Here is a 12,390-nt window from a genome sequence, read left to right as displayed (position 1 = left end):
CTATTTATTTATTTTTGAGACAGTCGGTGTAGCCCAGGCTGGCTTCCAGCACCTTATATATCCAAGGATAACCTTGAATTCTTGATTTTTTTTTCCTTTATCTCCTAAGTGCTGGGTTTTTCAGCATGCAACACCAGACCTGGTTTTTGAGATGGTGGGATTTGAACCCCGGGCTTTGTGTATGCTTCGGAGAAATCTAAAGATCCAAGAGGAGGGAAGTGAAGTTCTTAGTTCGCATAGCACATCAACATGTTGAGAGTTTAGACTTGAGTTTGAAAAGCAAAGCTGTCAGCCGGGTGGTGGTGGCACATGATTTTAATCCCAGCACTCAGGAGGCAGAGGCAGGCAGATCTCTGTGAGTTCAAAACCAGCCTGGTCTACAAGAGCTGGTTCCAGGACAGGCTCCAAAGGTACAGAAATCCTGTCTCAAAAACAAAGGAAGGAAGAAAGGAAGGAAGAAAGGAAGAAAGAAAGAAAGAAAGAAAGAAAGAAAGGAAGAAAGAAAAAAAGAAAAAAGGAGAGAAAGAAAGAAAAGAAGAAAGGAAGAAAGAAAGAAAGAAAGAAAGAAAGAAAGAAAGAAAAGAAAAGCTGTCAAATAAACTGAGAAAGAGGTGAGGTGGTGGGAGAGGAAGTTGGTGGGGTAGAGCTCACAGAAACAACCCACAGGACTGGGTGTGGATGTCAATCTCTGGACATGAAACCCCGAAGCCAAGCTGCTGGGTGAGCAAAGGGGAACTTGAGGCAGAATGTGACTCTGAGGGCGGGCACTGTCTCATGCTCCCTTTACTCAGACCCGGGTGCACTAGCTGGGTTGGTGTGGTTACCTGTATTCCTCCTACTGGTTCTTCACATCTGGATGAGGCTGATCAAGGTGAGTTGGGCTTTATGTGGCTGCTAATTGGGTGCTATAAGGAACAGACCCCAAACTTGTAATGTCAGCAACTGTGTATTGCATAATCAGCTGCTTCGAATGCCCTCTTGGGGATTGGACGGCGATAAGCAAGTGCCGTTCGTATCTGTGAGACAAGCATCATGTCAATTACACTGTGGATGGCCAGATTTATGTGCTTTTTGGCAGTGCTGCTGAGCTATTAATCATGCCTCATGAACAGGCTCCATGTAAACCAATGGGGAATGGCACATCCCATGGACTAGTCGGGCCAAAGAATATCCAATTTACCCTTTATTTCCTGCTAACGTCTAAGACATTGAAAATGAGATTGTATACAGAGAGGCCTTAAGTAATAGCTGGCTGCTACTCTTCCTCTCTCCTTTCCTCACTCTTTCTCTTCTCTTCTTCCTTCTCCTTCCCTTCTTGTTACCCTCTCTTCCCTTCCTTTCCTCTTGTTCTCCTTCCTTTTCTTTCTGTCCCTCCCTCCCTTCCTTCCTTCTTTCCTCCTTTCCTTCCTCCTTTCCTTCCTTCTTTCCTCTCTTCTTCCTTCTCTCCCTCCTCCCTTTCTTTCTCTCTCTCTTTCTGTCTGTTGTTTATTCTGCAGTCTTACTACATAGCCCAGGCTGGCTTTGAACTCACCGTTTTCTTGTCTTGCCAGGACAGGTGTGTATCACCAGGATTAGCTTCTTTTGCCTTTTTTTTTTTTAAAATTTAAATTTATGTCTAGCCATGTTTTCTGCCCAGGAGCACCGCTGTCCTCACCAACATCTAGAGATGGTGTGTCTCGCATACGAACACACGTTTTTGTTTAATGACGAGCTGAGGGATTCACAGCTTCCATTCCCCTTCCCGTTATTGCATTGTTGGTTAGAGGGGCCAGACATGTAGGTTTCTTACCACTTGCTAAGCTACCTATGTAACAAAGTGCAGCGCATCTAATGTCATAATTAAATGTCGTCAGGCTAATGTGTATGAGTGTTTTGAGCTCCATCACTAATTGCTGTGTTAGCATGAATTAGACAGTGAGGTAATTAGAAGCCCAAATGCAGCTGTGTCCTGTGGTGCCATTTCTGGGGTGGGCTGCATGCTTGTGAGCATGGAATGAGGGGGTCTGCTGTGTGGACCAGCTGGTCCCTCCTTCCCCATACATCCAGGCAGCCTCAAACTGCTTGTGAAATCCCCTGGCTACAGAAGACTCTCCAAAAACATGTGAAGGGGGTGGCACCTTTTGTCTTCCTTTTATTCCTTTTCTGTCTTCTTTCTTTCTTTCTTTCTTTCTTTCTTTCTTTCTTTCTTTCTTTCTTTCCTTCTTTCTTTCTTTATCTATCTATCTATCTATCTATCTATCTATCTATCTATCTATCTATCTATCTATTTATTTATTTATTTTAGACAAGGTCTCCTATTCACTATGTAGCCCAGAATTTATGGCAATGCTCCAGCTTCATCCCTTGAATGCTGAGATTATGGGTGTGTGCCCCATGACTGGCCTGTCTCTCTCTGTCTCTGTCTAGTCCCCTCCTTTCTCCCTAGGATCTCAGGAGAATCTCGAACTCATGGTGGTTCACAGGATGACCTAGAACTTCTAATCATCCTGCCTGCACCTCCCCTCTGTACTTTGCTAACCTACTCGAATGCTTCTCATTTCTTATTTCTGTGTGCCCATTAGTACCGTCAGAGGCCAAAAGAGAACAGTGGATCTCTTGGAGCAGGATTTGTAAACTGCCCAAAGTAGGTGCAAGTTCTCTAAACCCCTGGGTCATCTCTTTAGCCACCATGCTAGGCTTTTGACACCTTTTCCTTCCTTCCTTCCTTCCTTCCTTCCTTCCTTCCTTCCTTCCTTCTTTCCTCTTTGTCTTCTTTTATTTTTTCTTTTTCATTTTTTGAGACAGGGTTTCGCTGTGAGTTCCAGGACTCTGCAGACCAGGCTGGCCTTGAACTCACAGAGATCGCCTACCTCTGTCTCCCGAGTGCTGGGATTAAAGGTCTGAGCCACCACTGCCCAGCTTCTTTCTTTTTCAGACAGGGAATGTATAAGGCTTCCTTTGAACTTGATATATAGCAGAGGAAGCTCTTGAACTTCTGATCCTGGCTGCCTTCGCTTCCTGAATGCTAGGATTGTAGGCATGTGCCACCATGTCTGGGCTTATTCTGTGCTGGGGATCGAACCCAGTGCTTCATCCATACTAAGCGGGCACTCTATCAAATGACACCTTTTCTTTTCAGGGTGTGGCTGCACCCATGATGCAGCTTTTATCCCTGTGAGTTTCTGCACTGCAGCGCTGAGGAAATCAAATGGCAGCCTCAGGGGAAAAAACTGTCCATAGATAAATTCTTATCTCCGGAGGGGTGAGTACAACTTGCTTGATTCATCCGGCAATTTAATCACTTCTGTCTGGTCACGAAGTGGAGAGAGACAGGGACAGGGAGACTCAGTTCCTGCTGCCTCCTCCCTCTGCGCCTGGGTATACTGTGCACGGAAGACACAGTTTTATTCGTCCAACATTTAAAAGAATTATGGTGGATTCATGTGTGTGCCTGCTCATATCTGAGCAGCGTTTCTGGTGGTTTTCGTCCTTGTCCTCGAGGGGTTGGCATGGCTCACGGACTTGTCCCCCTCCTGTGGTAGGGACGAGGGAATGACAAAGACTCCGCGCTACTTACTGCCTGACAGTTTTGACAAGCCTTGTCAAATTCTCATTCCCAGAGGTGCCTCTTGCCCATTAGGAGGCTGATTGCTTATGGGGGAGCCTCTCGAATTCCAGCAGAGACAAGATCAAGGCCTAACGTACGGCGTGAACAAGAGGCCTCTCTTTCCTTGACCAACAAATTTTGATACAATGGCTTGTCAACAAATAGGCCTGGGGTGGGAAGATAAAGAGGCATCATTTAGAAATAAATGCTGTTATTTCTCTTCACAATTTGTAATCTCTTTTCAACTCTTTCCCTCCCAGCCTCCCTCCTCCTTAATCACCACGTTTTACACACCAACAAAAACGCTCACGCTGCCGTATCTGGAGCGCTTCCAGCCCAACACACTGGTGCACTAGTGCCTGTTCCTGATGGAGACCCCTGCCTCTCGCCTTCTGAAACATCTTACCCTCACTTTAAAGCAAATATTCCTGGTACGATTCAAACATGTCGGAAAAAAATCAGAAACCCCGTATGCGTACCTGCCTGCAGTGTGGAGAAAGTGGTCACACCAAACACAATGATCTGAACATTTCACACTGCATACGTGGCCTAACACGTCACAGTGTATCCCATAAAACATGCAATTATTCCATGCCAAGAATCCATTAAATTTGGGTTGGTGAGATGGTTCAGTGAGTAAAGGTACTTGACACTACCAAGCCTGGCATCCTGAGGTTGTAAGCCTGGCATCCTGAGGTTGTAAGCCTGGCATCCTGAGGTTGTAAACCTGGCATCCTGAGGTTGATCCTTAAGACCCATGTGGTAGAAGGAGAGAACTAGTTTTCCTGTAAATTTTCTCTGACCTCCACATGCTTACCAAGGACACACACGCATCCCCTCCCCAATAAAAATGAATCAGTTAAATGTGTTTATTTGAGATATGTTTGATATATACGAGAGGATGATCTTGAACATCTGACCTGATCCTAATTGTATCCATTATCCAAGTGTTGAGATTACAAATAAACGCCACCACATCCAATATCTATATATTTTGGTACAGGGTCTTGCTATGTTTTCATGGCTGGCCTTTAAATCCATACTCTTCCTGTCTTAAGCTCCGGAGTTACTAGGTTAGCATAATGCTCTATCATGCTAAAAATCTTAATTTTTAAGAAGCACACAGAAGCCAGGCGAGGTGGCAAATGCCTATAACCCTAGCATTTTTGAGGCAGAAACAGGAAGATTAGGAGTTCAAAATCATTTTTGGCTACTTATTTGAGACCAGTGTGGGCTACATGAGACAATGTCTCAAAAAACAACAAAGGCGAGGCATATAGCTGAGCTGGTAACACGCTTGCCCAGCATGTATGCAGTCCTGTGTTCCATCCTCAGGTTCATGTAAGTGGGCATGATGATACTGGCCTGTCATCCCAGCACTTAGGAGATGTGGCTAAGAGGATTAGCAGTTCAAGGTCATTTACAATTGCATAGCAAATTTGGGACCCTTTCCTCAACGGTGAAAAAACCCAAACTCAAAATAAAAAACTCACATCAAAAGTAGACAAGAAAAACTTTGGATTCCTTCATTTATGCTTGTTGGACTATATTCATCACTGTTTGTGTATTTAGTAATCTGTAATTCAAGTCATTTATATTTAATAGAAGCCCATGAACTTTCCTCCACGGGCTAGTCATCGGTCACCCCAGATATTTACTCCGCATACTCTTGCATTATGTATTCTTTTCCTGTAGGATCATTAACCCCATCCTGTTACTGGCTGTTTTCTTGCCTTTGCACCCATAAAAATACAAGTTTCCCAAAGGCAAGGAGTATGTCTCTCTTGTTTGTCATTGGACGCCGTTCTCTGGCACACACTGTGAATCTACAGTTCCCTAGAGCTGAAGATGCACCAAGATGCTCAATGGATGAGCGTGTACTTTGCTGGTCTTTAGATTCTGTGTCGAGATGCAGGGCCGACTCTGATCTTTAAATAGTTCTTATGTGACGGGGAGATGAAATCCAAAAGCACAAATCTTGGAAACAAACTGTGTGGTGTGAGAGGAAAAAAATGCTATGATAATGGTGGTGGGACGAATTCAGACAAATTCTTTGGAAGATGTAGAGTTTAAATTTGGCCTTGAGAGATTAGCTGTTTGTCTTCCTTGCTTCCTTCCTCCCTCCCTCTCTGCCTTCCTCCCCACTCTCCATGTTTCTCTCTTTCTCTTCCTTTTTTGAGGTAGTATAAGGTAATCTGGGGTTGTTTCATACTTGTTATTAAGATTTTACAATGATCTTAAGCTCCTGATCCTTCTTCCTGCCTCTACCTCACAAGGACTGGGATTACAGGTGATTGCCAGCATCTTAGTTACTCTTATATTGCTCTGAAGAGACAACATGACTAAGGAAACTTAGAACAGAAAGTATTTAATTGGGAGCGTGCTTCTGGTTTGTTTCATGGTCATCATAGCAGGGAGCAGGATAGCAGGCAGGTGGACACGGTGCTAAAGCAGTAGCCGAGAGCGTCTATCTTATTGGCAAGTTGGAGTCAGAGAGAAGGAGACTGGGCCTGGCATGGGCTTTTGAAACCTCAAAACCCGTCCCAGCGACACAGCTCCTCCAGCAAGGCTAATCCTTCCGAAAACCGGTCCACCAACTGGTGACCAAGCATTCAAATACATGAGCCTATGGGGGCTAGTCTCATTCAAAACAGTACAGCCACCATACCTGCTGAGGAGCATCCTAATGGAAGATAATAGAGACCTAGTAGAGAAGGAATATATGATAGGCATATTCCTAGACCCATTCTCTCTAATTTTTTTTTTCTTTCGAGACAGGGTTTTCCTGTAGCTCTGGAGCCTGTCCTGGAACTAGCTCTTGCAGACCCGGCTGTCTTTGAGCTCACAGAGATCCGCCTGCATCTGTCTCCCGAGTGCTGGGATTAAAGGCATGCACCACCACCACCGCCCGGCCTCTCTAATATTTTTAAAAAGGTAGTTTTATTTCTGTATTTTTGTATGTGTGTATGTGTACATGTGAGCTGTGTATGGGTGCCACAGCGGATGTGGGGAGGCCAGAGGACAGCTTGTAGGAGTTGGCTCTTTCCTTTCGTCATGTGTATCTTAGGTACCACATCTAAACTGTCAGGCCTTTCACAGTCTAAAAGTTTCACGTGTTTTATTTTTGAGCTGGAGTCTTACTCTTTCTCTCCCAAGCTGTTCTCAAACTCATGTTGGTCCTCATGTCTCAGCCTCCCAAGTGCTAGAGTTATTAGGTGTGAGTCACCTAATCTCCCAGGTTTAAAGGCTATGTGTTCCTACGAGTGGGTCAGCGCATTCATTCCTGGGTTTCTACTTCGTTGTGCTGTTACAGAGGACAGAATAACCATTTAGCTTAGAGATCTTAACTGGCTTTATTTTTATCCTAGTATCGGGCACGCCTTCATTTCATGAGAAAGAACGAAAGTTCCAATGAGAGGAGCGAGAGCTTGGTGCACAGTCAGAGAAGGGTTGGAGAACGGAGAAACAACACCCAGAGAGATTGGTCATTTCAAAGCCATGTTCCTTGTAGGCCAGGGAGACCAACCTCAGAAAAATAACCCATCAGTGAGCCTCAGGGTCCTTCAGCTTCTCCTTTCTGTAAAAGGGCTGAGACAGGAGCTTCCATGTCATGTCAGTGGTGTGAGCTATATGGGACTGGTTTCCTCCCGCCTTGAGCTACTCTTTTACTTTATTTTACAGTCTGGTAAACCAGAACTTTTGTGTGACTCCATCTTAACTCAGAGCCTGGTGGACTGTGGCCCAGTTAGGCTCCTAGCCCCAAACCGTGGCTGTGTGTTTATCTAGCAGTCGACTCTGATGGAGCCATATCCATAATGAAGCAAATTATTCATTGGCATGTGTGCAGATAGCTCAGACACTCGCACGAATGGCATCAATTTCATTTTAATGTGTAGAATTAAAAAAGACAGTAAAGCTGGGAATGGTGTATAACTTGGTCCTCTGGGTGCTGAGGCAGGAGGATCACAAAGTGGGTCTACTACATAGGGATTTCAAGATCCAGTGGCACACAGCAAGAATCTGTCATATAAAATAAAACGGAGGAGCAAAATCAAAGCAAATAAAACCAAGGACTGAAGATACAGTACAGCGGCAGAAGGATACCTAGCATGTTTAAGACTGGGATTCAATCCCCAACTAAACTAAACTAAAATAAAATAAATGCATGTCAAAAGTACTGGGTTCAGGACTGAGATGTAACTCCTTAGGTAGAGCTCTCAGCTAACATACAGGAAACCCTAAATGTGATCTCCAGCACATCATAGACCAAGTGTGGGGGCACAAGCCTACAATCTCAGTACTCTAGAGAAGGAGGCAGGAGGATCAGAAGTTCAAGGTCATCCTCTCCAGCAGCGGTTCTCAACTTCTTCATGTTGCCATCTTTTAATAGAGATCTTCACGTTGTGGTGACCACCCCCCCCCCCCAACCATAAGGTTATTTTCATGGCTACTTCATAACTGTAATTTTGCTACTGTTATCATAATGCAATATGCAGAATACCTGATATGCGACCCCTTGAAGGGTCATTCAGGAATTGTTTCAAAGGGGACTTTCGTTAAGTTGTTCCTACTCTAAAGGTTTACTCTTTCCTTTTGTTTGAACTTTTAACAATTTAAAATTTTCTGTGTTTTGGTGTTTTGCCTGCATCCATGTCTGTGTACTACTTGCCTGCCTTCTGACCTTGGAGGCTAGTTGAGGGGGTCAGAGTGGAACTGGAATTACAGTTTTGAGTTGCCATGTGGGTACTGGGAATTGAACTTGGGTCCTCTGGTAGGGTAGCCAGTAAGTGCTCTTAACCACTGAACCTATTGCTCCGCTCCAGTTTCTCTATTTGAGACAAGAACTTCCTAATCTTTTTCTCTGATGACAACAGATCTAGGGTCACTGGTCACCCTGACTCTGGCTATCTCGAGACTTGAAGAATCAGTATCCTTCCTATGACCCATGATCTCAGCACATTGACTGGGAAATTCTGCCTATAGCATTAGCAGAAACAGGCACTCACTAGCTTCCCCGCAGGGTAAATGTTTTTGATTCAATTCCAAAGTGCATAGTATTTTTCCCCTTGCCCTTCTTCTGCTTTTTGTTTTTCTTTGTTTTGAGACTGTGCCTTATGTGGCCCAGGTTGGCTTCAAAGTTGATATGTAGCCGACACTGGCCTTGAACTCTCAATTTTCCTGCCTTTACCTTCTATAATAGTGCTGGGTTTATAGGCCTGGCCCCAAAGGGTAAACTCTTGTTCGGGGGAGAGGTCAGAGATATTTATTTTTCTCCTTTCTCTTTCCCTCCTACTACTTGGTATTAAATAGAAGAAAAGTTTCAATTAATATCTTGGATTTCCAATCCCGTTTCGATGTCTATAGGAATACTATGAAGGGTGGGGAGAGGGGGAGGAAACAGAGACAGAAATAGAAAGAGGAAGACAGATGGAGAAATTGCTTTTTACCAGTAATATTCATAACCGCTCATCCACAGATCATAAGCTATTGAAAAACTTCCTTGAAATTGTCCAGCGTTGGACAATGTTCTGCGTGCTATTCTTGTTTGTTTGGTTGTGAGCCTGGTCCTTACTGGCTGAGCCATGTCTCCAGTCTGAGCTCAGGAGCTAGTCTTCCCATGCTGTATCTGGGGCTGGAGAGCTAGCTCAGTGGTTAAGAGCACTCGATATCCGCTCATAAGGACTGACATTCAGATCTCTGCACCCACACCCTCTGGGTGGCTCACAATTGCTGTATGTAAATTGGTTATGAAAATAAATGACAGCAGGAAATAAAATATACAAATGGAGCTTTGGTCTCGGTGAGGTCTGGTCAAAAGCCTAGTTATGGTAGCTGTTGATGCTGTGATCATGGATGCTGTTAAACATTATCTTTTTAAAAATTAAAAAGCTGAGCAGTGATGGCATATGCTTCTAATCCCAGCACTCGGGAGGCAGAGACAGGAGGGTCTCTGAGTTCAAGGCCAGCCTGGTGTTATCCTGGTTGTCCTGGAACTCACTCTGTAGACCAGGTTGGCCTTGAACTCATAGTGATCTTCTTGCCGCTGCCATCTAAGAGCTGTAATAAAAGGTCAGTGCCACCAATACCTGACATGTTTTTTATTTTCTTTTTTTTAAAATATTTATTTATTATGTATACAATAGTCTGTCTCCACGTATGTCTGCAGGCCAGAAGAGGGCACCAGACCTCATTACAGATGGTTGTGAGCCACCATGTGGTAGCTGGGAATTGAACTCAGGACCTTTGGAAGAGCAGGCAATGCTCTTAACCGCTAAGCCATCTCTCCAGCCCCCCCCCCTTTTTAAAAATATTTATTTAGTTTTTTATTTTCTTAAAAAATTATTTATAACGAGGCACAGTGGCATATACCTTTAATACCAGCACTTAGGAAGCAGGTGCAGCCAGATTTCTAAGTTTGAGGCCAGCTTGGTCTACATAGTGAGTTCTAGACCAGCCAAAGCTATATAGTGAGACTCTGTCTCAAAATAAAACAAAACACCTTACCTAAAATTAATTATTCATTAAAATTAAGTGTATATGTGTGTGCATTCATTCGGTTTATTTGAGGGTGTGTGCATTCATTCTGTTTATTTGAGGCAGGTAGCCCAAGCTGGTCTCAAACTTGCTAAGTAATTGAAGCTGATTTTGAATCTTGTGATCATGCTGCCTCCAGTTGGGATTATAAGTGTGCCTCACCATACCAGTTATTTTAAATTTATTTTTTATTTATTTTTTTATTTTTCAAGACCAAGTTTCTTTTTCTACATAGTCCTGGGACCTGTTCTGTAGACCAGGCTGGCCTTGAACTCACAGAGGTCTACTTGCACCTGTTTCCTAAGTGCTGGGATTAAAGGTGTGTGCCACCACTGCCTGGTCAAAATTTTGTTTCATTTTATTCTTTTATTTTTTTTATTTGTTTTAGGATCCTTCTATGTGATGCTCTTGGTGATCCTCCTGCCTCAGCCTCCTGTTCATTGGGATTACGAGCATAAACCACAACACCTGGTTTTATTTATTTACTTAAATATTCTTAAATATATTTATTTTAAATTGTATATCTGTGTCTCTGTGTGTGATTATACACATGTGTGAGTTCAGGAGCTCGGATGAAGGTGTTGAATCCCTTGGATCTGGAGTTTTGGGGATTGTGAGCTGTCCGACATCGGTGTTAGGAACTAAAATTAGGTCCTCAGCATGAGCATTAAGTCACCTTTTCAGTACCCCTTTTTTCTTTCCAGACATTGTCTCACATGGCCTAGGCTGGCCTTGAGTTCAATATGTAGCCAAAGATGGCCTTGAACTTCAATTTTTCTGCCTCTGCTTGCTGAGTGCTGGGATTATAGATGTGGATATCATTAACGTCCCGTGTGTGTGTTTTAATATATTTTGTACTTTTATTTTTATTTATTTATTTATTTTTTTAAAGACAGAATCTGTAGCCCAAGTTGACCTGGAACCTCTAACTGTTACCTCATTTCAGCTTTCTAAATCCTGGGGTTAAAATGTGTCATTACATTGGCTGGCTGTTTTTATTTCTTGATTCATAGCAGTGTCTTCATTCTATGGTAGTTAAAAACCTTTGTACTGGGTGGTGGTTGTGCATGCCTTTCATCCCAGCATTTGGGAGGCAGAGGCAGGTGGATCTCTGTGAGTTTGAGACCGCCTGGTCTACAGAACGAGTTCCAAGACAGGCTCCAAAGCTACAGAGAGAGACCCTGTCTTTAAAAACCAAACCAAACAAAAAAACCAAAACAAAACGAAACAAAACAAAGCCTTTGTAATCCCTTTCTTCTTGGGTGGGTTTCAGTCACCTACCAACCCTCAACTACGTTGGCTCTCCTCTCTGGCTTTCAGCTCCTGGACCTTGGCCCCATTTCTACACTGCAACAAGCATCAGTCTTGGGGTGCCAGACTCCTCTTCCTCAGCTACTCAGAGACTAAAGACTGCAGTTACCGCTTGCTCGGGAACTGGTCCTCAGAACATTTCCTTAGCTTTGCCTGCTTTGCAGGCGATGGAAACCTAGAACATAAATCAGGAAAACTTCATTTCCAGCGACCTGACCAACTTGAAAACATTCAAAGAATTAGTGTCAAGTGTCTGGAGTGTTTGCTTATATACAGCATTGTTTTTCCAAGGGAAGGAAGATTTGTCATCTTTGTTCACGAAAATGGAAGCAAGAAAGCTATTTTTCCACAGAGAGAGCTGGGATCTCAGAGACCCAAATGTAGAACCAAGACCTCTGCAGGCCAGGATTCTTTATGCCTGCCCCTTAACCTGCATCAAGTCCTCTATAGTCAAGGTGGGGAAAGAACTTGTATCTCACCTGGTAGTTGCAGGGAAAGAGAACTAGTGAGTGCCGAGCTCTTCTTTAAAAAAGTAGTTTGTTTATTTTCTGAGTATGAGTGTTTTTCCTGTGAGTGTCTGTGTGTACCATGTGTGTGTGTCTTTGGATGTCAGAAGAGAGTGTGGGATCCTGAGGAACTGGAGTTAGGAGTGCTTGTGAACCACCATATGGAAACTAACTCTGGTCCTCTGCAAGACCAACAAGCATCTGTCTGTCTTTCTCTCCCCCTCCTCTCTCCTTCTTCCTTTCCATCTCTCTCTTTCTTATTTTCATTTTTCAAGACAAGGCTTCTCTGTGTTACAGTTCTGGCTGTCCTGGAACTCATGTTTTAGATGGGCTGGCCTCGAACTCACAGAGATCCACCTGCCTTTGTCTCCTGAGTGCTGGGATTAAAGACTTTTTTTAAGTGTCATTTCTCCAGCCATTAAGAATTCTTGGAGCATCACTTCCAGTAACTGC

Source organism: Myodes glareolus, chromosome 14, assembly GCF_982192425.1.
Source record: "Myodes glareolus chromosome 14, mMyoGla1.1, whole genome shotgun sequence".
Classification (NCBI taxonomy): domain Eukaryota; kingdom Metazoa; phylum Chordata; class Mammalia; order Rodentia; family Cricetidae; genus Myodes; species Myodes glareolus.
Note: the sequence above shows the minus strand (reverse complement) of the source record.